Source organism: Acomys minous, assembly GCF_964271855.1.
Source record: "Acomys minous genome assembly, chromosome: 5".
NCBI classification, from domain to species: Eukaryota; Metazoa; Chordata; class Mammalia; order Rodentia; family Muridae; genus Acomys; species Acomys minous.
In genome coordinates, this window is record NC_140494.1 from 130,192,600 (window position 1) to 130,219,303 (window position 26,704).

General features: G+C 45.2%; 1 long non-coding RNA gene across 1 annotated transcript; it reads left to right on the forward strand.

The window, feature by feature from the left end:
* Window positions 1-1,894: 1,894 nt before the first annotated feature.
* On the forward strand, window positions 1,895-26,704 carry LOC311598002. The gene is made up of 4 exons (XR_014779429.1): window positions 1,895-2,096; window positions 3,624-3,739; window positions 23,845-23,907; window positions 26,234-26,704. It is a non-coding gene; the product is annotated as an uncharacterized lncRNA (long non-coding RNA).

Sequence of the window (26,704 nt, forward strand, 5' to 3'; positions counted from 1 at the left end):
AGCACCCCAGGCTCAAGCCTGCACACTCTGTGCTTCCCTATGGATTTCTCTGGAGTAATTCAGCTAGCCTATGATTTTACTTTATTTTTTTGAGGGAGAAGTGATTGAGCAGATTTATTTCAAAGCACATTTACATTTGAAAACAGGGGTTTATCGGCTAAAAGAGCTATTCCTGAAAGGCACACATGCAGAGCTAATTTAGAACAAGCAGCCCATTTAGCATGATAGCCATCACTGGCTCCGGATCTTAATGCACTTGGGGGCATGTCCCCATAGGTAAAGACTGACTCTTGACCACATGGTATTTTGCCCTGGAACACATGAGGGGAGGAGTCCTGCCATTCCTGTGTCTCCACAGAACATGCTGAAACACTCTGGGCTGGACCAGCAGGATGCTAAACACACTTGACCAGGAGCAATCCCGTGGGGGAAGCCCTGAGCTTTCCATGTGGTAGGAAGGTAAGATCTGGGCTCAGGTTATGGCTTCGTCTCCTGCTTTTACTGGTTACTGATATTTGACCTTGGCTAGTTCTTATCTTTCTTGCCTGGAAAAATGAGAGAGAATTCTCGAACTTAGAGAATTGCTGGGTTTGCACCCAGTTACGCAATGTGGCAACTCTCAGACTCCAGTCTGCATGCAGATCGCCTGGGATTAAGTCCCTAAATAGGCTCTTATGTAGTAGGTCTTGGGTGTTGTCTTGTGTTCTGTGTGTGTGTGTGTGTGTGTGTGTGTGTGTGTGCACGCGCGCACATATACATGTACATGCAAGTGAACATATGTGCAGAGATGCATGGCTATCAAAAAACAACCTTGCCTGCAAGTGTATACTAGTGAAACCACGTGCACGCCACAGCGTGAGCACTGAAGCCAGAGAGCAGTCCAGAGCGTCACTCTTCACCTTCCATCTTGTTTAAGACGTGGCCTCTTGCTGTTTGTCGCTGTGCCTACCAGGCTAGCTGGGCTCACACTTCTGGAGTTCCTCCTGTCTCCTCCTCCCTTCTCACCGCTGGTGTTATAGTCATGTGCCATTGTGCCCAGCTCTGTGTGGGTTCTGGGAATCTGAACTCTCCACGCTTTCTCAGTCAACTCTTTATCCCACTGGATAAAGCTCCCTAACCTTCCCTAACCTTCCTTCATTCTGTAGTCTTTCGGATACTTGACAGCAGTCATGAGAGCATCCTTTTCTTCTCTGGCTTCAATCTGCTCAGTCCCTTTCAACAAAAGCCCACTGATGGAACAAGAAGGTAACTTTGGTGGGTGCTCTGGTTTGATAAGTGCCCCCCAAAAGGCCCATGTATGAAAGCTCATGGCAGTATTATGAGATAACACTTGTTCTGGCTCATGACTGTAGAGATTATGGTCCATAGTCAACTGGGCCTATAGTTTCTGCACCTGTGGTGGAACAGAACATTAATGCAATCAATGTAGAGGGTTGATGGGATACAGAGCTGCCCAATTCCTAGTGGTGAAGGGGTGGGGGAGGGGAGAATATTCAGGATACTGCAGTGGCCCATTTCCTCCAAGTTAGACCCTCCTTGTGAAGTTTCCATCCCTTCTAAATAACGCCATGGAACTGTGAGGCTTGGATTGAGCCATCGATGGGAGCAGACTGTTCACGATCCGGTGTGTCTCATTGATGTGATCCACCAGCTTAGAACTAAGCCTTCCAGTCATAGTCCTTTTGGGGCGCCCTTCGTTGTAGTGGATGCACCATGTTTTTGTTTTGATCCCAAGTGTGGGGAGGGGAACAGACTTGTGAGAGAACAGGTGATGTTTATCCACTAGAAGACAAACAACCTGGTGTGGGGGCTCGGTTGTTGCCAGCTGAAACACATCTTAGTGCAGACTCTGAGAGGAGACATATATGTATGGGCCCAAAACAGGAGGCAGAGGCCTTTTGAGTCTTGGTATTGTTTGGCTGTTCGTCGCTCCGCTTTGGGAAGCTCCTAGAGAGACTCGTGCCAGAGAACGCTTTGGGTCTCCAGGTTCCTGCTGCTGTTCCAGGTTCCAGCAGCAACTTTGGTCGAATTGCTGGTCTGCTGAAATCCTGCCGACTACGCCAGGGGAATCACTCCCAGGAACTGAGTCCAAAAAGGTCACTTCTCCTGTTCCCATTAACTTCTTTTTTCTCCTATCTAGGGTAGGTGGGTGGGAAGGGAGGTGTAAGCATTAAAGAACCCCCAAATAAAGTAGATTTGGAAAAGGTCGAAGCCTACACTTCATATCCAAAATGCAACCAAAGTTCTATATGGTGGGGCATTCTGTGAGTTGTGGATGTTGCTCAGCATCCTGGCTTGATGCCACCAGCACCTACCATGTGCCAGTTGTGACAATCTGGCCATTCCGGGTGCTTTCAAATGTCTTCTGGCAGCCAAAGATGCCCTGGTGGGGAAACACTGCCCTAGATACATGGAAGACCCCAGCTGCCGAGGCATGTGTGCTCTCGAGGGTCTTTGTCTGCTTAGGAACCATGACCCAGTTGTGACCAATTAGATTCTAAGCTGGGAAGCATACACAGTTGGCAGTTTAATTTTTCAGCTTCATTTTGCTTTTTGTTTGGCCGAGGATTGAATCATAAATTGAAGCCAACTTTATTAGTAAACAAGGTAGACCTCCCATTGGAGGAGGTGTATGACAGGGAAGGGGAAGTGCAGACACCCTGTCCTTTGTCCTAGATAAGTGAAATTCATAAGAAGTTAGTACTTTTCGAGTGTGGAAAGGTTCACTAAGGGAGGAGGGTCAGCTGTGCGTCTCCACTACAGACTCACTCTGCCCGTCCAACTCCACTTCCAAATCCCATTCGAGTCCTTGAGAGTGTTGGTGAATTAAAAGACTCCATAATCTCTTCTTGCCCTGGACATACTTAATGGCAGACCCTAGGCGTGTGAGAGTCAGAGACAGTTGGTCTGCGATCTCCCAGTTTTGTTACTGAGATGATTCACGCATCGGGAGTCACAGGCAGCTGATCGCAGGGGATTGATCACAGGCGGCAGACGCCCCGGAGGCAGGTGCTTCTGAAGATCTCCCTCCCAGTTCTTCAACATCGGTGTCCAGTGGAAGTTGGCAGTTCTTCACTGGAAGATTTGTTCCGTTCCTTAAGAAGTTCGCACTCTTGAAAACATTCTAAAGTCTGCAGGGAGTCGAGGGGCCACTTTGTATGCTGGCTTCAGTAAGCGGTACGTGGCTGGCTGGATAATGCAATAAAAACGAGTCCTAGACGCAAGCTGCCAGTCAATAGTAGTTCAGTGCGCACTGAAGCGAGAGTCAATGTTAGCTTAGTTGTAACAAGAGGCAAGATGTCGTCAATTCAGGGAGGGAAGAACTGGGCCGCAGGTGTGCCGTTGTCACCACCTAGGACAGCCAAGCGGTCCCAGGCCTTCATTTCCCAGGGTCGGTTGTTGTTTATGTAGCTGATATAAATTAAAAGAATTTTAATTCGGTTCCAGTAAGTTGAAGTGGTGTTGGACCAGAAGTGAACAGAGGGCATTAGAATCCAACTCCTCATTTTATAGGTGAAGAATTGAAGATCAAGTGGATGTAATAATAATAATAATAATAATAATAATAATAATAATAATAATAATAATAATAAAGTCCATGTGAAATGTTCATTTTCTGTCAGACACTTGGCAAATGTGCTTTCAGACATCGTCTGCTTTTCTTCCCGTGAGCCAGACACTGTAATTATCCCATCGCCAGAGATAAAGAAACAATGGATCCAAAAATCCATGGCTTGTGGTAAGTCATGCTGAAAGGTGGGAGCTGCAAGGACTCCCTGTCTGTGCTGCTGGATGGTCTTATCTGCAAACTCACCCTTTCCTGCCCTCTTCCCCATTGTACAAGGGCACTGAGCACCTCTGCCTGAACCAGGCCTGGAGAGGCAGTTTGCTGAATTCCAAGGACAGCAGCCCAGGAGGGCAGCAAGTACAGGAGAGAAGAGTGTGGTCTTTCCCCAAAGTAATGTGTAAGGGAGGCTTGGGACGGCCTTAGGTCACCAGGAGTCATGTATGAGCAGGGTAAAGAAAGGGCTAGCTAGGCTGGCCATCAATGCTACATCTTTTAGGTTAACTCTTGAAGATTTGTTTATTTTTAATTATGTGTGTATACATATTTATATATACTCAGATAAACACACATGTATTCTTATATATATATTACTTGTGTAACTGAATATTATATATACATTGATACACATATATACTAATTTATATTTACATGTATATATTTTATACATATTTTTGTCATGCATATTAACTATACATAATAATGGGTCTCATTGTAATGTTCTCACACATGCATATAATGTGCTATCATCATATTTATTCCCTTTTGCTCTCTCTTATCTCCCCCCACCCTTGACTCTGGTCTTTTTCCTTCTGCTCCCTCTTCTTTGATATCTCTCTCTCCCCAGAATTCTGCTAATGGGAGGAAACACTTGATAGTTTGCTTCTCAAGTCTAGCTTATTTCTCTTAACATGATGACTTCCAGTTCCATCCTTTTATCTTCAGACAACATGACTTTGTTCTCCTTTCTGGCTGAATGATGTTCATATCAGTTTCCTTATTCATTCATCCACCAACGGGCACCTAGGATGATTATATAACTTGGTTAACAAAAGTGATGCCATTATCAACGCAGGCATGCAGATACCTCTATTATATGCCTTCATTGGTTTGGTTCTTAAATAATTCCTTGTAAGGTCAGAATCTGGCCTGAGCATGTAAGTCTGAAAAAGAGTAGCCGCTGAGACCAGCACTGTAAAATGCCCGAGCATTCAGTTCCCTGGGTGCCACAGACCAGTCTCTCCTGGGTGGGGTGTCGGGGAGGGCGTGTCTCGTTGGCGACACCTTTAATCTTCCCAGTGCTCAGGCAGCCATCATCTTTGCAGAAAACGGATTTTCTTTATTTAAGCAAGTCTCAGGATTCAGCTTTGGTACCACAGAACAAATTGAGTGAAAGCCTTATTTGAATTCTGAAGGACAATTGCTCTCTGAGGAACCATCTTCAGATGTTTGATGGCTTGTGTACGAGGCAGCGCAAATACCGGGAGCTGTGACAATATCAGGGACATGTAGACCTAGAAGTGTAAAGCTTAATATTTTGTGCTCTTGTTGTCTTACACTTACAAGGAAAACAAAACTCCTAGAATCCAACAAACGTACCATGCATGATGGGTTCAGGCAATAAATCTGTCTCAAACAGGGTAATTCCCCTGGAGTCTTGGAGGGAGGCGGGAGGAGAGTAGACTGGGGCTGAGGGACATCTAGATTTATGATATATTAGGTTTTTCTCTTCCTTTACTGTGTCTTCCTGGGCCAGACACTGATCTCAGTTATACCCTGATAGCTATTCACCAGGCCTGAATGGGCAGGGCCCTGTCACCCAGGGCGCGGTCCTATCACCCAGGGGTATGGTCCTATCAATCACCCAGGGGTGTGGTCCTATCACCCAGGGGCGTGGTCTTGGCACCCAGGGGTGCGGTCTTGGCACCCAGGGGCGCAGTCTTGGTACCCAGGGGTGTGGTCCTATCAATCACCCAGGGGTTTGCTCTTGGCTTTTGCTGAATATCTTTGTCTTGCCCCCTGAGTCTGAGATGGGCGTTGTTTTTTCTCTTAGTCTAGGAGTCAGCTTGAGGAAGCATCAGCTCGGGATGCCCTTTATTAAATATAATCTTAGTCTTTACCAGCTGCAGGGTGGTTTCAGGTAAGACCCTGGCCAGCACTGAGAAAGGAGCCTGGAAGATTCTAGAAGCATGTTTCCATGCTACTATGGTCTTCTAGCCTTATCGAGCAGTCACCAACTCTGTGAAGCTATTGCTTCCTTTCTCTGCCTGTGCTCCATCCATGCCACCATGGTCCTTCTGGCACCATTAAGTCATGACCTTTTACAGCTAGACCCGCTGTCTACATGGCTTCCCAAGAGATTCTACCAAAGCCCTGCTCTACACTAGAGTCTTGCTGAAAAAATATGCTCACTGGCTTCTATCAGCCTCAGGACACTGTTGACGCAAAAACACAGCACTCACCTCAAAGGAGATGAAAGATCACTTATGCTAGAGCCAATATGTGTGACCATAGGCCAGAAACACAGATTTAGGTTACCCCAAACTCCATGTTCCAAGTGGTGACAGTTTGGTGAAGTTTTATAACAATAAAACAAAGTCCTAAACCAAGGCGTAATTTAAGTAGACTGGTGAAATACTGGGTAGATGGGCTAAACAAAGTGGGATGTCTTGCTATAGGTCTTAGATGCTATATGATGGCATTTTTATTCTTTTGGCTGGTGCAAACTAAAGAGAAGCTAGTGCATTCTGGAGGGTTTTATCTTGGGACTGGAAAAATGGCTCAGTGGTTAGAGCGCTTGCTGTTCTTGCAAAGGACACATGGGGTTTAGTCCCGAGACTCACCAAGATATCACAGCTCACAGCAGACTGAGCTCAAGTTTCAGGGGATCTGACAACCCTCTTCTGGGCCCCCCATGAGCATCTGCATGCACACGATGCACATACATACACTCATGCTCACACAGACATATGAAATAAAATAATTTTTAAAAGGATTTTATCTGTTAGTCACAGGTAGTTAGCTCCGATACACAAGTGGGCAAGAAATGGTAACTAAGACTAAGGGGCCTAAAGATAGCCTAAGATAAACTGTAAGCTCTGAACCTGTAACATCCCAACTTCTCTGTGAGCATCGACATCCTGTTCAGTTAATTGGCCTCGTGGAAAGTTGGGCTTCTCTCTGGGAACTTTCATTCACAACACTTTGACTATCCACTGCCTCTCCCTGGAGCGCCAACCCTCGCCTTCTGTCTTGGGAGAGGATTTATCAGCTGTCTATCGTCCCCACAAAAGGCTCCCCACACCTCTCAGTGTGGAATTAGTCTTTGGAGAGTACTGCATGTCGACTGAGGGTACCCAACAGTTTTAAGGTTTGCTCTGTGCTGAGTTGTCAAAACACCTTCCGGGCTCTGTCTCATTCCATCCCTGTAAGAGTCCTACGGGGGCCATACTTCTTTTGTCTCTGTGGTAGCTGAGGAGATACTGCAACGTGTGGGAGGTGATGAGACACTGATGGAGGCGGGCTTGGAATCTGTGTGGCTGAGGCTCTGAGGCCCTGTCCCTAAGCACCATGCTATTCTCAGTCCTCTGCCCATGAGAAAATTTAGCATATCTCATGGCTGCCCATTTATATCTCTCCTTTTCAGTAGAGGAAAGGGGTTTGAGGTCAGAAATGCTGATCGCTTGAGGAAGGAAGAAAGCAACATAGGCTTTCATGATATTCATAAGGACACTCATTTGGTAAAATGCTTATGGTCTTGGTATTAGTCAGGGTTATCTAGAGGAGCAGAACTTACAGAATGAATGAATATATATATATATATATATATATATATATAATGTTTATAACATAAACAATATAAGTATATAATATAAATATACAATAAATCCCACTTACAGGCTGTGGTCCGGCTAGTACAACAATGGCTGTCTACCAATGGAAGCTCCAACAATCTAATAGTTGTTTAGTTCATGAGGCTGGATGTCTCATCTGGTATACATCAGAATCCCAGAGATGCAGGTTCTGCTGTCAATGAGGGAATGGACTTACTAGTGAGAGCAAGCAAGCAAAAAGCAAAGACATCCTTTGTCCACATCCTCCGTCCACGTCCTCTGTCCACGTCCTCCGTCCACGTCCTCCGTCCACGTCCTCCGTCCACGTCCTCCGTCCACGTCCTCCGTCCACCTCCTCCGTCCACCTCCTCCGTCCACATCCTTCTTATAAGTTGCCAGCAGAAGGTGTGGTGGATCTTCCCACCTCAAAAGATCTGGACTAAAGGTGCATATTCCTATTTCAGATGAGTTAATTTTTTAAAAATCCCTCACAGATGTGCCCAGCCATTTGGGTTTTTGTTCATTCCAAATGTAGTCAAGTAGACAACCAAGAACAGCCATCACATTCTCTAGTGGAGAGAACAGGCTCGCTACTGGAGTTTTAAGGGAAGATGTTAGTCCATGGAAATAGTAGGATGGTTTTGCCAATGGAAAGAAAAAAACTGATGTTCCACAAGTTTAGGCCAGGATTAGAACAATAAATAATACTTAAAAATTAAAGGGCTCATGACATTCATCAGTAAAGAATTGTAGTCTCAAGCCAGGTACAGTGGCATATGTCTTTAATCTCAACACTCAGGAGGCAGAGGCAGACAGATCTCTGTGATCTCGAGGCTACCTGGTATCTGTAGAGACTTTCAGGACAGCCAAGGTTATATAGTTGAATTCTGTCTCAGCAGCAGCAGCAGCAGCAGCAGCAGCAGCAACCAACAGCAGCAACAACAAAAAACAATAACAACAGCAACAAAACAAAACAAAAAAGAGAATTGTCACTAAAATGAATTTATGGTTCGTGGAGGTGCAGTCAGGAAGGTATGTATGGGGTATTGTAATGGATCATTATAAACAAATGTCTGGCTCTAGCACAGTTCCCAGTGAACCCGAAGTGCTCACTGACTCCTTTTACAGGCTGGTAAAACTGGTGGGTTCTTTCCCTATAAAAATACACTCATGTGTTCCGGAAAATGACTAATGGTTCCAAGTATTTCCTATTCTCCGAGATCAGGAAGCAGCTGTGGCAGACCTGAGGCCCTGGCCTCTGTGGGGTTGGACAGCCCTAGGTTTTGTGTGCCAGAGACCCTGAGGCCTCTTTCCCCAGTACTGTTCAGGCAGAGTTGGCTGCCATGACAGGAAACGTAGATTAAAATGGCATTGAGGTTCCATCTCACTCCAGTCAGAATGACTGCCTTGTAGAAAACAAATAACAACAAATGTCGGCAACAATATGGGGGGAAAGGAACCTTATTCACTGGTGATGGTAACGTCACCTGGTGCAGTAGCCTTGGAAGTCAGCATGAAAATTCCTTGAAAAACTAAACAAACAAGCAAACCAAAAACCAAAAGAGAACTACCATATGACCCAGCTGTACACTTGAGGGTGTGCGACTGAAGGAGACAGTCAGTCAGCACTCCACAGCGACACACTTGGGCCTCTATTTATAGCTTCTGTATTCCCAAAAGCCAGGAGATAGAACAGGTCTAGATACCCATCAGCTGGTGAATGGGTAAAGAAAACTTGGCATGTATACCCTCCCCCCACCCCACCCCCCACCGTGTGTGTGTGTGTGTGTGTGTGTGTGTGTGTGTGTGTGTGTTCGTGTGTATAGGTCATGAAGCTAGAAAGGGATCATTCAGAATCTGGAAAATAGAGTTGGTAATGGAATATATGGAATAGGAAAGCAGAGCAGCGGGGTGGGGTGGGGTGGGGGAGGGGAGGGGAGACTAGATCAGAAAGGGAACCAGCTGAGTGAGAAGGGGCCATGGTGAAGGGCAGGAGATAAGAGGAACAAATGAGGCATGAGGGAGGAAGAGGGAGGAAGGGAGTAAGGGAGGGAGGGAGAGGAAGAGAGAGAGAGAGAGAGAGAGAGAGAGAGAGAGAGAGAGAGAGAGAGAGAGAGAGCTCATCTTCAAATAGCGTCACAGTTTTTTAGGAGAAGAGGACTCAAATAATGTGAGTTTTAGGGAGGACCCAATTCATATGACAACACTGCGTCAGTTCCATCTGCTGACTTAATTCTCTCCCACCTATCACCAAAGTATACACAGGTTCTGAACATTAGGTTGTAGACAGCTTTGGGGAGTGAGGGCATTGTTCTGCTACCCTTCAGTACCATGCTGACCTGGAGCCGTCTCCATGGCTGAGGTACAGTGAAAGATTGTTGAGGGTCCATGTGATAAACAGCCGGAACAGAAGTGACCCTGAGGCTGACAGTGAGAAGGGTACATAGTGTGGCCAATGGAGTTGCACCAAGGTCCCCAACTTTTCCTTAGAGCATTCCCAGTGCAGAATCAGCATGACCTGGCTCTCCCTGGATGGTAAGCTACTATGTGAGGTGGACTGAGGTAGGAGGGGACCAATTAGGTGATAACTCAAGAGAAAGGATGCAGGCTTAGCCAAGGAGGCAGCAGGAGAGGCTGTGAGTGACAAGAGTCAAGAGTGACTTTGAGATTTTTGTTGCTGTTGTTCTGTAATGAAAAATGAGGTTGACGTTTACTGACAGGAAAAGGCAGGGTTGATAAACAGCTCTTTGTGTTTCTGTCTCTCTGTGCCTTTGTCTCTACGTGTCTCTGTCTCTTCCCTCTCTGTATGTCTCTGTGCCTGACTTCTCTCCTCACTGAACACTGAGCTCAAGTGTGCAAGGCTAACTCTTGTTATGTATTTAAACTCAACTCTCAAGCCTTCTATCTATACATCTATGGTTTTGTAGGAAAGGTACACTTTCACTTGTTCCTTGATCATCAATGAACTCATGGGCACAAATTAAAATTAGTTCTATTTCCAAACTTGCCCTTCCCTGAAAAGATCCTCAACTACAGCTATAAGTTAATATGTTTACCTTTTTAATACTGGATATGCCTGGCAGGGCAAATTTACAATATCACTAAGCATTTAAATTACTCTTGTGCATAACACATGAATAATTATAGTAAATTAATTTCCTTTCATCATGTTACAACTATTTGTAAATTTGAAATGATCAAATTAGTATAATCAAAACAGAAAATGCCAATTCCTTCATCTTTTTTCTGACTTTACTTTTATTTATTTTAATTAATTCATTAACATCCCTCTCTCAGCTTCCCCCTTCCCTCTTCTCCTCCCAGTCCTTCCCTTTCACCTCCACACCCCAATCCTGTCTTCCCCTTCTCAGAAAAGGGGAGGCCTCCCATAATATCAACCCACATTGACATACCAAGCTGCAGTAGAACTAGGCACATCTTCTCCTATCGAGGCCAGACAAGGCAGCCCAGCTAGGGGAAAGGGAACAGATTCAGAGACAGCCCCCACTCCTGCTGTTAGGAGTCCCACATGAAGACCGAGCTGCACAACCAACATATAATGTGCAGAGGACCTAGGTCCATCTCACACATGCTTTCTGTTCGGTGGTTCAGACTCTATGGGCCCCTGTTGGCGCAGGTTAGTTGATTCTGATGTTTTCTTGTGATGTCCTTGACCTCTTCGGCTCCTTCAGTCCTTCCTCTCCCTCTTCCACAGGATTCTCCAAGCTCTGCCTAATGTTTTGCTGTGGGTCTCTGCATCTGTTTCTATCTGTTGCTGGGTGAAGCCTCAAATGAGGGTTGTGCTAGGCTCCTGTTTGTAAGTATAGCAGAATATCATTGATAGTGCCAGGGGTGGGCTGTCTCTGATGACATGGGTCTAAGCTGGGTCAGTCACTGGTTGGCCATTCCCTCAATTTCTGTTCCATCTTTATTCCTGCACATCTTGTAGGAGGACAAATTGTGGGTTGGAGGTTTCATGGCTGCTTTGGTATCCCAAGCCCTCCTTTGGAAGCCTTGCCTGGTTACAGGAGATGGCCTTTTCAGGTTCTGTTTCCCTCATTGATAGGAGTCTTAACTAGGGTCACCCTCATGGATTCCTGGGAGTTTCCATCGTGCTAGGTTTCTAGTTCCTTCCAGAGATGCACCACCACTGATTTCAGTTGTCTCTCCCTCCTCTCTCACCCAATTTAATCACTGCCACACCTCTCTCCTCCCTCTCTTGCACCCAGATCCCTCCATCCATTCATCCCCCATGCCTATTCAATTTCATCTTCTCAGGAAAATAGAATAGACCCTCCTACTCTATAGAAAATAGAAAAGGGCCCTTCCTTGTTACTTTGCTCCGTTGGGTCTGTGGATCGTATCATGGTGGTCCTGTACTTTATGGCTAATATCCACTTATGAGTGAGTATATACCATGTTTGTCTTTCTGGATCTGGGTTACCTCAGTCAGGATGATCTTTTTTAGTTCCATCCATTTGCTTGCAAATTTCATGATGTCCTTGTTTTTAATAGATGAGTAATATTTCATTATGTAACTGTACCACATTTTCTTTATCCATTCTTCAGTTGAGGGGCACCTAGGTTCTTTCCAGGTTCTGGCTATTACAAATAAAGCTGCTATGAACATAGTTGAACAAATGTCCTTGTTGTGTGGTGGAGCATCTTTTGGGTATATTCCCAGGAGTGGTATATATGGGCCTTGAGATAGAACTATTTCTAGTTTTTGAGAAACTGCCAAATTGATTTCCAAAGTGGTTGCACAAGTTTGCACTCCCACCAGCAATGGTGAAGTGTTCCCCTTGCTCCACATCCTTGAGTTTTTTTATCTTAGACATTCTGACAGGTGTGAGATGGAATCTCAGAGTCATTTTTTATTTGCATTTCCCTAATGACTAAGGATGTTGGCCATTAAAAATTCTTCTGTTGAGAATTCTCTCTTTAGATCTATATCCAATTTCTAAACTGGGTTATTTGGTTTGTTGGTGTCTAGTTTCTTGAGTACTTTATATATTTTGGATGTTAGCCCTTTGTCAGATGTAGGGTTGGTGAAGGTCTTTTCACATTCTGTAGGCTGTCATTTTGTCCTTTTGATGGTGTCCTTTGTCTTACAGAAGCTTTTCAGTCTTGTGAGGTCCCATTTATTAATTGTTGATCTTAGTGCCTGAGCAGCTGGCGTTCTGTTCAGGAAGTTGTCTCCTGTTCCAATGCATTCAAGGCTATCCCCACTTACCAGATTTAGTGTATCTAGTTTTGTGTTGAGGTCTTTGATGCCCTTGGACTTGAGTTTTGTACAGGGTGATAGATACAGATCTATTTGCAGTCATCCAGTTAGTGCAGCAGCATCTGTTGAAGATGTTTCCCCCATTGTTTAGTTTTGGCTTCTTTGTCAAAAATCAAGTGGCTGTTGGCGTGTGGGCTTACTTCTGGGTCTTTAATTCTGTTCCATTCATCAACCTGTCTCATTTTATGCCAATACATTGTGGTTTTTATTACTATTTCTCTGTAGTACAGCTTGGAATGGGGAATAGTGGGGCTGCCAGACGTTCTTTTGCTGTGTAGGATTATTTTAGCTATCCTGGGGCTTTTGTTTTTCCATATGAAGTTGAGAATTGCTCTTTCAAAGTCTGTAAAGAATTATGTTGGAATTTTGATGGGAATTGCATTGAATCTGTAGATTGCTTTGGTAAGTGGCTATTTTTACTATGTTAATTCTACTAATCCATGAGCATGGGAGATCTTTCCATCTTCTGATATCTTCTTCATTTTCTTTCTTCAAAGACTTGAAGTTCTTGTCATACAGGTCTTTCATTTGCTTGGTTAGAACTATACCAAGATACTTTATATTATTATGAAGAGTGTTGTTTCCTTAATTTCTTTCTCAGCCAGTTTATCACTTGTATAAAGGAGGCCTACAGATTTTTTTTTTCAGTTAATTTTGTATCCAGGAACTTTGCTGAAGGTATTTGTCAGCTGTAGGAGTTCCTTGGTAGCACTTTTGGGACCTCCTATATATATTATCATTATCTATAAATATTGATACTTGGACTTCTTCCTTTCCAATTTGAATCCCCTTGACCTCCTTTAGTTGTCTTTATTGCTCTAGCTAAAACTTTAAGTGCTCTATTAAATAGATATGAAGAGAGTGAAGAGCCTTGTCTTGTCACTAATATTAGTGAAATTGCTTTAAGTTTCTCTCCATTTAATTTCATGTTGGCTATTGGCTTGTTGTATATTGTCTTTATTGTGTTTTAGGTATGTGTCTTCTATCCCTGATCTCGCCAAGACTTTTTATCATGAAGGGAAGTTAGATTTTGTCAAAGGCCTTTTCAGCATCCAATGAGGTGATCATGTGGGTTTTTTTTTTTCATTCAGTTTGTTTATATGGTGGATTATATTGCTGGATTTTCATATGTTGAACCATCCCTAAATCTCTGGGATGAAATCTATTTGATCATGGTGGACGATGTTTTTTTGGATTTGGTTTGAGGGTATTTTATTAAGTATTTTGCATCAATATTCATAGGGGAGATTGGTTTGGTGTTCTCTTTCTTGGTTGAGTATTTGTGTAGTTTAGGTATCAGAGTGACTGTGGCCTCATAAAATTAATTTGGCAGTGTTCCTTCTGGTTCTATTCTGTGGAATAACTTGTAGAGTATTGATATTAGCTCTTCTTTGAAAATCTGCTGGAATTCTGTGCTAAAACCACCTGGCCCTGGTGTGTGTGCATGCGTGCGTGTGTGCATGTGTGTGTGTGTGTGTGTGTGTGTGTGTGTGTGTGTGTGTTTAGTTGGGAGACTTTAAATGACTGCTTCTATTTGTTTAGAGCTTATAAGTTTATTTAAACTGTTTACTTGATCTTAAATTAACTTTGGTAAGTATATCTATCAAGAAAACTGTCCATCTCATTTAGATTTTCCAGTTTTGTGGAATAAATGTTTTTGAATTAAGACCTAATGATTCTTTAGATTTCCTTGATGTTTGTTGTTATGTAGCCCTTTTCATTTCTGATTTTGTTAATTTGGATATTGTCTCTCTGCTTTTTAGTTAGTGTGGCTAAGGGTTTGTCTATCTTGTCGATTTTATCCAAGAACCAACTCTTAATTTCATTCATTCTTTGTATTATTCTCTTTGTTTCTTATTTATTGATTTCTGCCTGAGTTTGGTTATTTCCTGCCATCTGCTCCTTTTGGGAGTATTTGTTTCTTTTTGTTCTAGAGCTTTAATATGTACTGTTAAGTCATTAGTATGAGATCTCACTAATTTCTTTATGAAGACACTTGGTTAATTTTTCCTTTGATGAGTATGAGGTATCCTTATCTATCTCTTTTGATTAATTTTTGTTGAAAGTCTATTTTATTAGATATTAGAATGGCTACTCCAGATTGCTTCTTGGGTCCATTTGCTTGGAAAATCTTTTTCCAGCCCTTTACTTTGAAGTAATATCTGTCTTTGATGCTAAGATGTGCTTTTTTATGCAACAGAGTGATGGATCCTGCTGATGCATCTGCTCTGTTAGCCTGTGGGAAATTAACTCTATTGATGTTGAAAGATACTAATGACAAATGATTATTGATTCCTGTTATTTTGATGTTGGTGGTGATAATGGTGTGTGTGTGTGTGTATGTATGTGTGTGTGTGTGTGTGTATGTGTGTGTATGCGTGTGATATTATGTATTTCCTGTGTGTTCTTGGGTGTAGTTAACCTTCCTGTGTTGGAGTTTTCCTTCTAGTATGTTCTGTAGGACTGGATTTGTGGACAGACATACTTTTTCTTTTTCTTTTTCATTTTTCTTTTTATTTTTACTTTTTTTGAGACAGGGTTTCTCTGTGTAGCCTTGTCTGTCCTAGACTAGTTTTTGTAGACCAAGCTTGCCTTGAACTCACAACAATCCACCTGCCTCTGCCTCCGAGTGCTGGGATTAAAGACATGCACCACCATGGCTGGCCAAACATAGTTTAAATTTGGTTTTGTCATGAAATATCTTTTCTTCCTCTATGGTGATTGAAAGTTTTGCTGTGTATAGTAGTCTGGGCTGGTATTTGTGGTCTCTTAGAGACTGCAAGACATCTGCCCAGGCCCTTCTGGCTTTTAGAGTCTCCGCTGAAAAGTAGGGTATAATTCTGATAGACCTGCCCTTACGTGTTACTTGGCTTTTTTCCCTTGCTGCTTTTAATATTCTTTGTTTATTCTGTACCTTTAGAGTTTTCTTATTATGTGGAAGGTGGACTTTCTTTTCTGGTCCAATCTATTTGGTGTTTAGTAAGGTTCTTCTGTCTACAGGCATGTTTCTTTAGGTTATGGACATTTTTTCCCATGATTTTGTTAAAAATATTTTTTGGACTTTTGAACTGGAATTCTTCTTCTATTCTTACTATTCTTAGGTTTGATCTTTTCAGAGTGTCCCAAATTTCTTGGATGTTTTGTGTCAGGAACTTTTTAGATTTAACATTTTCTTTGACGTACATATTCTATCATTCATCTCTTTTATTCTGTTGATGATGCTTGCATGTGTAGTTCCTGCTCTCTTTCCTAAGCTTTCCACCACCAAGATTCCCTCAGTTTGTGTTTTCCTTGTTGCTTCTGTTTCCATTTTTTTCAGGCCTTGAACAGTTTTTTTGCATTTTTCCTTCACCTGTTTGATTTCCTTTATTTCTTTAATGCATTTATTAATTTCCTCTTTAAAGGCCTCTATCATCTTCAGAAGATTAGAAGGTTGCTTTCTTGTACTGCAGCTGTGTTAGGATGCCCAGGGCTTTATGTAGCAGCATAACTGGGCTCTGGTGGTGCCATAGTGCCCTGGATGCTGTTGATTATGTTTTTATGCCAGATTTTAGCCATCTGGGTTTCGTGCTTTTTATAGGTTTAGAGGCTGGTTTCTGAGTTTATCTTTGTTGAATTTTTTTTTTCTGGATGCTTTCCCCCCCTTGGTTTCTCTTTCCACTCTGTCTTCTGGCCTGAGTAACCTGGAGTTCTGGTGACTAGCCTGTCTTCAGGTCTAGTAGGGTGTCTCCTCTGGGGTCTTTGTGACCTATGTGGCCTCTGGGGTTTGGGGTGCTGACCTTGCCTCTGGGGTCTCTAGTAGCAGTGTGGCCTGGGGTCCCTGGTGCTGGACGGCCTCTGGGAAAGCAGTCAAGGTTGTGAGCTGGAATGTGGAATCCAGGGGGTAGGGTGAAGTTTAAGCCTGTTGAGAGTGTTTCAGGGAGATGTGGTAGGCAAGGACTCGGGGCAGGGTCTTACCTGGTTTTCCCAGATGCTGTCAGGCCTCCAGGAAGTTGGGTTGTGGAGCAGAAAATAGAGCACAAAGTATTGGGTACAGTTCAGTGTGCTTTCAGGACAGTTTAATTTCTTCATCTTTGATCCACCACTGTCCCCTACCTTGTTTAATGGGGAGCTGACACTGTTTCCTGCTTAACATGCAACAGTGGAAAGACAACCCTAGAAGTAGCACTCCAGCTTTCAAAACAGCCTACGGGAGTTGAAGATGCTTTATTCATTCAAGGAGAAGGCTAACCCTTTGGTAAGGTCCCTGAGCCACTTGAAAGGCTAAGCTTTTCTCCTCCTCCTCCCACAAACAAAAGCTGACTCAGGAAAGAACAGATAAATAAAGTGGGGTTCAAATGACTCGCACAGATGTGTCTTCTCCTTCAAAGACAGACCATCGATAAGACAATGAAGGACATGTCAAGTGTGAGGATCAGGAATCTACTGCATGGGTCAGGGATCACAGGGCTCTCTAGGTGTAAAGACAGACGCAGCTTTGATGTTTTCTGGACTAAACAAGTTGGAACCCACGCTTTCCACCATACCATGCCATTGCTTCTCCTGTGGCCCCCGTGTTGCAGGTTACTTGACCCTCATTGTGAACCCTGAGATTGTGAACTGTGAAAACCTGTTTCTAGATGTGCAGTGGCTAAGCCCTAGCTCACACCTTAAGTTCGAGAACTTCCTGTTTATGGTACACAGGTGGTTGCACTACAGCTCAGCCCTGTTGCATGCCTTTAACCCAAAAGCTTTCTGTAAACAGGAGTAAACTTAGGCCTAGGTCAAGAGGCAGAGCAAGCAACCGGCTAATAGGGATTAAACAGAAAGGAGGGACTTGGAGTTGAAGCGTATTTAAGACAGTGTCAAGAAGAAGAAAGGGATTTTTGGCTTTTTCCATCTGGGATGTGAGCTGAGTAGGAAGGTCAGCTGGGTGCTTTCTCTGCCTCTCTGAGCTAGTAGGTTTTCACCCTAGCATCTGGCTCCTGAGTCTTTATTGGTAAAATCAAACAATTGGGATTTTCTTTCTTTATCACAACATCCATGTGAAGATGGCATTAGGTAGAAAAATAATGGCAGCTGTAGGATCTGTGTCCTCATCTAAAGAGAGGTAGAGATGGTATATTTAATTTGTTACTTTTCTCATTTCTATGAAAAGATACCTGGGCAATAAGCAACTTAAGGGTGGAAGGGCTTGTTTTGGCTCACAGTTTCAGGGAGCAGAATCCCTCCGGGTTGGAGAGGCATGACAGTGTGAGCAGGAAGTCAGGAAGCAGAGCTTGAACAGGAAGTGGGGTTGATTGTAAAACCTTAAAGCCTCCCTCTCCCAGTGTTGTACTTTCCCCAGTGAGATTTCATTTCCTAAAGGTTTCACAAACTTCCCAAATAGCACCAACATCTGGGAACTAAATGTTCAAACCCCAAGAGTCTACTGGAGGACACTTCACATTCAAACCCTAAGAGGTGAGTATAGTGCAAAGCCCCAAATGCACTCACTTGTTCAATTATGGAAGAATAGGGCTGTCTTCCTAGGGATCTTGAGTAGAGAGACTCCTTCAAACCGCCAAGCCTTTGAGAAAGGAACGTCCCGTCCACTCTCCTCCCTCTGCTACAGCAATATGGACAGGGTTGGCTTATCTCTAAAGGTCTTCTAAGAAATTATTTCCACAGGACCAGCACAGCCTCCATCCCTCTCTCCTGGAAGCCATTGTCACCTTTCTAGCATTTATGATGTGGGTACAAACGCACAAAAGACCCCTGGGCTTTGCATCCCAGGCTCAGGCCCGCACTGCTTCATTTCCTATAGTTTGTTGGCTCAAGTAGAGATGCTGGGGACTCAGCTCCGGCTGATGGAGGTTAGGGGTACCACTCAGTGGTAGGGCCCTTACCTAGCACATGTAAAGTTCCTCTGTCACAGCACTGTGAGAAACATACCCGGCTACTAGAGTTTGACTTGGATGGACAGCCGCCACTCTGCTGGACAAAAAGACAGTTTGAGGAAGTCCCTAGTGACAGTGCACGCCAGGACTAGGAGTTCAGTGGGAAGGGTACGGGCTTAGAGTGAGCTTGCCTATTGAGTGGTCACAGAAGTCAGGTGACAGGGACATGGAGAGCCAGTGTTTGTGCTGGTGCAGGAGAAAAGGCATGGTCCTATAGATGTTCATGGTCATCTATGGAGACAGACGAGGGATGTGGCGGCCATGGACACCGCTGCCAGAGTGAAACACGATGTGTGTGGGGTCTCTGAGAAGTGATTAGATGCCTGATATTAGGCACCAAGGGGATGACAAAGATTAGCAAGGGGGAAAAGGGCAGTGAGTGACAAAGCCAGGACAGACAGATATGCAAGATATGCAGGAATGATGCTGTGAGTGTCCCAGTGACGTCAAAGAGGCCTGGAGAAGGTGTCTGTGGGACCCACGTGGGCTCACCCTTGAGAGGTGGGCAGCACGTGGCGATTTTTATCTTGAGACTTGCTACACTCCATGTGCCGATGTCTTCTTTACCTGTCTTGAAAGACAGTGTCCAGGCTGGGGAGGTGGCTCACTCAGGCACAGGCCCAAGGACCTGAGTTTGATGCCTTAGCACCCATATGAAAAATCCTTGCACTGCTGGGAAGGCAGAGAGGCCAACCCTGAAGCTCACTGGCCAGCCGGTCTAGACTACTTGATGAGTGCCACACTAAAGAAATACCCTGTCTCAAAAAGGTCCACAGTGGGTGGCACCCAAACTTGTCCTCTGGTCTCCAAGTGCACCCCTTTGAGCACCCCCATGACCACACACACACAGACACAGACACACACAGACACACACAGACACACACACACACACACACACACACACACACACACACACACCATTGAAATGAAAATACAGTTCTCTCTCCCCACAGCCCTTTCCTCCTTTAAAATTCACACAAAGGCTGCATTTGTTAGGACTGATGAACGGACACTGACACATCCTTATCACTCCAAGTCCACAGTACACACCAGGGCTCGCCCTCAGTGTTGCACTTTTTTTTTTCAGTTTTAGTGGTGACATATGGCCTCTGTTGTGGGACAGAGTCCCATACAGAGTCCTTACAGCCCCAAGACTCTTCTGTGCTCTGTCTACCCATCCATCCATCCCCCAACGCCTCCTCTTGGCCACCACCCATTCTTTTTAGTAATTGGCTTTCCTCTATTTAGTCGCCTGGGAATGTTTCTTGGTGAGACTTGTTCCTGGTGGCTGGTCTCTGCTTCCACCCCCCCCCCCCCAATCAAGAGATGTTATGCATTTGAAGAGGACCAACCAGAACCAATGATTCGTCCCTCTGAGGCCCAGAGACAAGGGAATCTGAGCCCATTGGTTTTGTTAACCACTGGAGATGAATCCTGGTGTGGAACATTTTGTAATTCGTGATACTAAAAATGAATTGTGCTGTGTAGTAATGGGTAACACATGCTGCAAGATGTTTACGATTCCCTGGGGCCAAATAAGTAAATGTTCTCACCAACGTAAGCTGCAGGAGAGAGTCAATTTCACAAAGAGATGCTTTCTCCATTTATATGAGAGCCGCCTGTGTGAAAGAGGAAATAGTGGGTCTCAGAAAGTGCAACTCTTTGTCCCATGTCCAAGGCCAGGACACAGGTATCATATGCCATCATGTGCAGTGGGCACATGGCCACATTGGAGACCTGAGAGAGGAGCTGGTGCCGTGATTTCATGCCTGTGGGAGCATCACACACTCTTTGCTTCAAGAAAGAGGAAAAGCCCACGTTGAGAGAGAAAGGAAAAATGGTATTGGAGAGAGACAGCTTTTACATTTTTTAAAAATTTAACTTTTGCTGATTCTTTGTGAATTTCACACCATGCACCCCAGTCCCACTCATCTTCTGGTCCCTTCGTACCCACCCTCTGCCCTTGTAACCTCCACATAAAAACAAAATTTAAAAAGTCTCATTGCAGAAGCTGTGGTGTGTCACAGCATGCCCCATGCTGTCCACACTTCTTTACTTGCAAATATTCATTACGGTGAGTCATTGGTCTGGTTTGAGGCCTCTGGTTTCTGCTATACAATCAATACAGGATCTTCATTGACACTCCTCTCAGATATCCTGTTGTTGCTCTGTGTCATGGAGATCCTGAGGCTTTGGATCTGTAGGACCGGCCCCTTCGTGCAACCCAGCAGTTCATAGATGGGGTAGATGTTGGCATGTGCAAACTCACAGTCCTGGATCTGCACCTGGGGGTAGCTGAGGTGGTTAGCCCACCAGCATTCCAGCACCCACACCACCAGGGTGGGCTCTCCAGCACTGCCCTGGCTACCTCACCCAACGTTGAAGCCAGCAAGGGCAGGGCCAGCTCTCCAGCTCTCATGCTCCTGGGGCCTGCTTGCCTGCCCCATTCCAGAAGGGGGCAGTTCTACTGTGTTGCCTAAGTGAGGTGCAAAGTCTGCTCTCCTAAGTGCTTCAGCCAATGAGGGGCAGGACCAGCTCTCCAGCTCTCATGAACTTGGGGACACTCTTCCATCTGACACAAGTGGAGAGGAGGGAGGGGGAGGGGCCATCTCTCCCTTGCCCATGCCACTGCTCAGCAAACCAGTGGCAGAAGAGAGAGAGAGCTTTTTAAAAGAAAGACTTTGTTTTTATTTTTTATATTTTTTAATATGTGTGTTGGAGGGCGAGGTTGGCAGTGGGTATGCAATGCATGTATGAATAGTCACTGAAGCCAGAAAATAGCATCAGATTTCCTGGAGATGGAGTTATAGGTGGTTATGATCTAACCAATGTGGATGATAGGAACAAAACTTGGGTTTTCTGTAAGAGCAACCAAAACGCTTAACTGCTGGCCACTTAGATTCTATCTATCTATCTATCTATCTATCTATCTATTATCTATCTACCTATCAATCATCTATATCCATTAGAAAGATAACAATCTTTAAATTTGTTAATAGGTAGATACCTCTCACTGCAAGAGATTAAGCTGAATTAGAATAAATTTGCTAAAATCACCTCAATTCATAAATCAAAGGAGGCTGAGGAAGTGGACAGAGAGCAATACTGCTGCTGTGTAATCTGAACCCTGGGCCACTCAGTGTATTAGCTACTTTGCTTGGTTCTTTGACTAAATACCTGATAAGCAACTGAGGGGAGGAAGGGCTTATTTTGGCTCACAGTTGGAGGGGACACAGTCCATAACAGCTGGAGCTTGAGGCAGCTGATCACATTTTTGTTTTTGCAGTCAAGAGGCACAAACAGGAAGTGGAGTGGGCCTAAAAGAACCTCAGGAACCATCGCCAGTGACCCATCCCTCCAGTGGGCTCCCACCTCCTAAGGGTCCCACAACTGTCCATCCCACAAGCTGGGGACCAAGTGCTCACAACCACATGAGTTTATGGGTGACATCTTACATCAGACCACAACACTCAGAATATGATTTTATTGGGGTGAGCCCTAATGCTGTACAGCCACTGTCTTTGTAAACGGGGAGGGGGCATTTAGACAGAGATAGATATCACACAAGGGATACGATGTATGAAGCCAAAGGCAGAGTTATAGGTGATGTGGCCTCAAGGCAAACCATGCTGAACATTGCCTCAGCCATGGGAGGCTAGCACAAAGGCCCTGGGACAGATTCTCACCCATTATGACCTCATTGTGACCACCCTTGCTGGCTCCTGGTTCAGATATGCAGACTCTAGAGATGTGAGACAGCCTGTTGTTTAAGCTGTTTAGTATATGATGTATTGTCATAGCAACCCTACAAAACTATTATACCTTAAACAATTATTTTTGTGTGTGTGTGTGCATGCATGCATGAGTGCAAGTGCTCATGGAGGCCAGAAGAGGGCGTCAGGTCTCCTAGAGTTGGAGTTACAGGGGATGGTAGCCATCCAGTGTGGCTGTTGGGAACCGAGCTTTGGTCCTTTGAAAAAGCAGCAAATGCTCTAACGCGCTGAGTCCTCCCCAACCTAGACTGTTAGAGCGTTATTAGGGTTTTGTTTCCTTCCTGTGTTTGCAGTACCTATAATAATGCTTGGTACAGAACAGGCACATGCTCCAGTTTCTGAGTGGAGGGGTCCTTGGCAGGGACGTCTGCCATTTTACCAAGGGCACAGAGAGGAAAAGCAAAACCCACCATTTACCAAGCACCCCTATGCAAACGTGATGGTGTTTTCATCTCTGCCTATGATGCAACCTAAGACACACATCTCATTTTTCTTATATTAGCAGAAACTGGGGCTCACAGAGATCAGAGAATTATCCAAGGTCTCACAGCACGTTGTCACTAGCCTGAGGACTGTAGATGAGGCTAGTTTGACTCCAGAATCTTCAGCCTCGTTAATATCCAGGGCAGCACAGGGAACAGGACAGGTGGCTGGTGACGGACCTGTAGGCACAGGCTCCTGCCAGCAGCGTAGGGCTTGGGCTCTGAGTCCAGGAGGGGCTACTGCTGGGACCTGGTCATCTGGCTACTGTATAGCCATTTCCTCTGAACGAGGACAGCTCAGTTGAAGGAAAGTTAATAGATAAGGTTTACTTACAGGAGCAGGAACAGGTCAAAGGCGGCTACACCATGACAAAGCCCACCTCGACACGTGACAACTCTAAAGAGCTGGGCTCTTGGAAGTCTCTGTATGACATGCAGGAAGCTCACATGTCTGGGAATCTTCCGCTCTGCAGCTTGGCAGGGGTCAGAAACCCCCTCAGCAGTTGTCACTTCTAGTACTTTGGGGAGGAGACCTTGTGAATCTTATAGTTTCCTCCCCCCCCCCAGACTTGTGAAGTTTGTCTACTGCACTAAATCTCATGAGCCCCCGCCAATCCTTCATATGGAAAGGCTCCGCCCACTGCGGGTGGTGCTGTCCCTGAGTGGGCGGTCCTGGCACGGATTACAAAGCAAACTGAGCAAGCCAGGAGAAGCAAAAGTCAGTAAGCAGCACTCCTCTGTGGCCTCTGCTTCAGGTCCTGCCTCCAGGTCCCTGCCCCAACTTCCCCCAATGGGCTGTGTGACTCAGGATATGTAATCCAAGTAAAACTTTTTTTTCCAAGTTGCCTTTGGTTGTGACCTTCCCCCCCCCCCACACACAACAGAAAGCAAATGAATATAATCATTAGCCAAGAAAGCCCCTCCCCCTAGACTTGTCAATCACCCTATCTGTCTGAGACATTTTCTTAATTGAGTATTCTTCTTTCTAGGTGACACGAGCGTGGGTCAAGTTGACAGAAAATCCAGTCAGCACAGAAATCTTCTGGGACAAGGTACAGCAGTCTTTCTTGGTTAGCTCACAACTGCTAAACCAGCAGGTGGAGAGGAGAGAAAAGAAAAGAAACGCTTGGGGCCACGCAGATTCTGCTCTCTCTAATATTCAGTGGTTACACTACCAGAACTTTTAGAGTGACAGCCTGGGCCCCGGCAGCACTAACAACTAGCACCCCCGTTCTGCCACCATAGCCTGACTTAATAGACATAATAGTGTCCAGGAATCTCACCCCAAATCCATCTTCAGGTTCTAAGAGGAAATTTGGGTTTAAATAGAGGGCAAAGAGTATATGTATAAGTAAGCCTTCATAGTCAAAGTGAAGTCCTGCCCATCATGATCTCAGCTGCTCTCAGCTGTATCTCCTGGAAGCTGCCTGACAAGCTGCCAGTCTAAGAGAGACTCCTCTGGCTGGTACCAGGCTTCCAGGGTTGTGGGTGGGTGGTGTGGCCTGCCTCCTGGTACTCGGGCGGCAGGGTGTCCACACCTCCAAGGGCCTAAGGTGGCACAGTGTCCCAAGGGTATCCTGAGGCCTGGGAGCCGAGGAACCTCACAGCTCTGAGAAGAAGCCCATTCAACAGAGATGGTGCATCTCCCAGGGGAGGGTTGCCCCGAACACCTGAGAAGCTGAGGCTACTTGGAGCCCAAGCTCTGCTCCTTCTCTGGCCAATGCAGCTCCCAGGGAAGGGTTTCCCCAGACAGCTGAGGAGTTGAAGAGCTTCAGTCCAGACCCATGCCTCCCTCTGAGGTCCTCACACATCAAAGCCATGCTAACGAAGGGATACATGCAGTTTTCAAAGCCTCCCTGGGTGGCTACATTTTTATTTTTATGAAATAACGTGGAAAAAAAAGGGGGGAAAACCATGGCTTTGTGTTGGCCTCCTGTGATGCAAAGTCCCGGAGATGTGAAATCTCACACAGAGTCCCCTCAGAGAGGGTGTAAGATGAAAGGAGGACTGGATAGTTGGCCCTGGGCTCTCATGGAAGGACAGTGGGTGCTGAGGGTGACTGAGGATCTCCCCTTCAGGGCTGACCACAGGCAAAGTGGTTCTATTAAGAACAGCTCTGCAATGCTCTGGAAACCATGAAGCTTTGGTTTCCTGCAACAAAGAAGTGCTAGGGCTGCGCAGAATCTCCATGGCAGAACTCTCACCAGCCACCCTGGGCCTGACATTTGCGGGATGAAGACTCAGGCTCTCTGTAGTTAACAAGCTTGACTCTCCTCTTTGAACTTCCCGAAGGAGCAAAGCCAGATTTGGATCTGAGGCTTTGTATTGTATAGTGTGTGTGTGTGTGTGTGTGTGTGTGTGTGTAGGATTTCAGTGGTACGTTGGGGGCAAGCCTGGCTCCTGGAACTTAAGAACCCTAAGCCTAAATGGTAGGCCGTTTTTATAGGAAAATTTTGATATTTTACACCCCATAGTTTCAGAGTTTGGGATTAGCCATAATTGCCAACATTATTTCCCACTGCTTTGCTGCTGTCCCCTCTCACTTGCAAACACTGGGGGGATCTGTGTTCCAGATCTGGTTTATATCACTGTCCCTCCTCAGGGCCCCAGGAGGACACCTCAGTCCTCTGTGACAGTTTTGAATAGAACAGACCTCACAAGCCTTTACACTTGTAAGTGCTGCCCGTGTTTGTCACTTCTGTGTCCCTGCGATGGCGTTCCGGGTATGGCTCATGGGAGGAAGAGCTCATTTCGCCTACAGTTTCAGAGGGCTCAGTCCATTGTGGCAGCGAGGATGAAAGACTAGGAATCTCACACCATAGGGCGAGGAGGCAGAGAGGGAGAGAAAGAATGCTTCTGTTAGCTGGGGCTTTCTCCTCGACCGCTTTATACCATCAGGCTCCCATGGGGATGGTGCCACACATATCCAGATCTGTCTTTCCCCCTTAATTTTCAGTGGAAATGCTACCTACATGTGCTTGTCATGTGTACGCACATGTGCATGCACGCACACATGTATACACATACACACACACACACACACACACACACACACACACACAAGTTATTAATCTCCCTTGTCCAGCCTGATTAAACTGACAACCCAGAGTAACTGTCTCAGTGCCTATAATGCACATCGTACTGATAAGTTGTCATGTTTTGTCTGAGCTCCTGAGAATTTGACTCTAGAAGTGCCCCACCCCATTTAGAGCCAAACATGCTTGTCTTAAGGTTCCTTGTCTAGGGGTGGACATGCCACCTAACTCTGTGACAGGGAGGGAAGAGAAGAGTAAGCCAGCTCAAGAGTGAAAACACTGTGCCTCTGAGAACACAGAAGGTAAGCCATTTCCAACAGAGGTTGCCACTGTTTACCACCAGACACAAAAGCGCCTGAAATGGGGAAGAGAAGCCAGAAAATTCAGCCATCTGGAGCTCATCCACGGAGAGAAAGCTTAATGGGACTCTCAGGCCGACTGCTCTAACTTCCCTAGTGGGTCTCTGCTGGATTTGTGGGGACCTAATTCAAAGTCATCTTTACCTGATGCTATGTTCGTTCACTTGGAAGCTTCACCTGAGGAGACACTCTGCTTTCCCCAAGACCATCCATATTGGGAACTCCAGCTGATAAGATTTCCTTTGTTGGTTTCCTTGGGGTGTTTTGAGCACCTGATTTGACAATATGCATTCCTTTCTGTCTCTTTGTCTCCATCTCTCTCTCTCTCTCTCTCTCTCTCTCTCTCTCTCTCTCTGTATCCTTCTCTTTCATGTGTATGTATACACCATTTTAAAAGCATAAATAAAGGCTCTATTTTTCCGTTTGGATGAATGACAACTGGCATAAGCTCGATT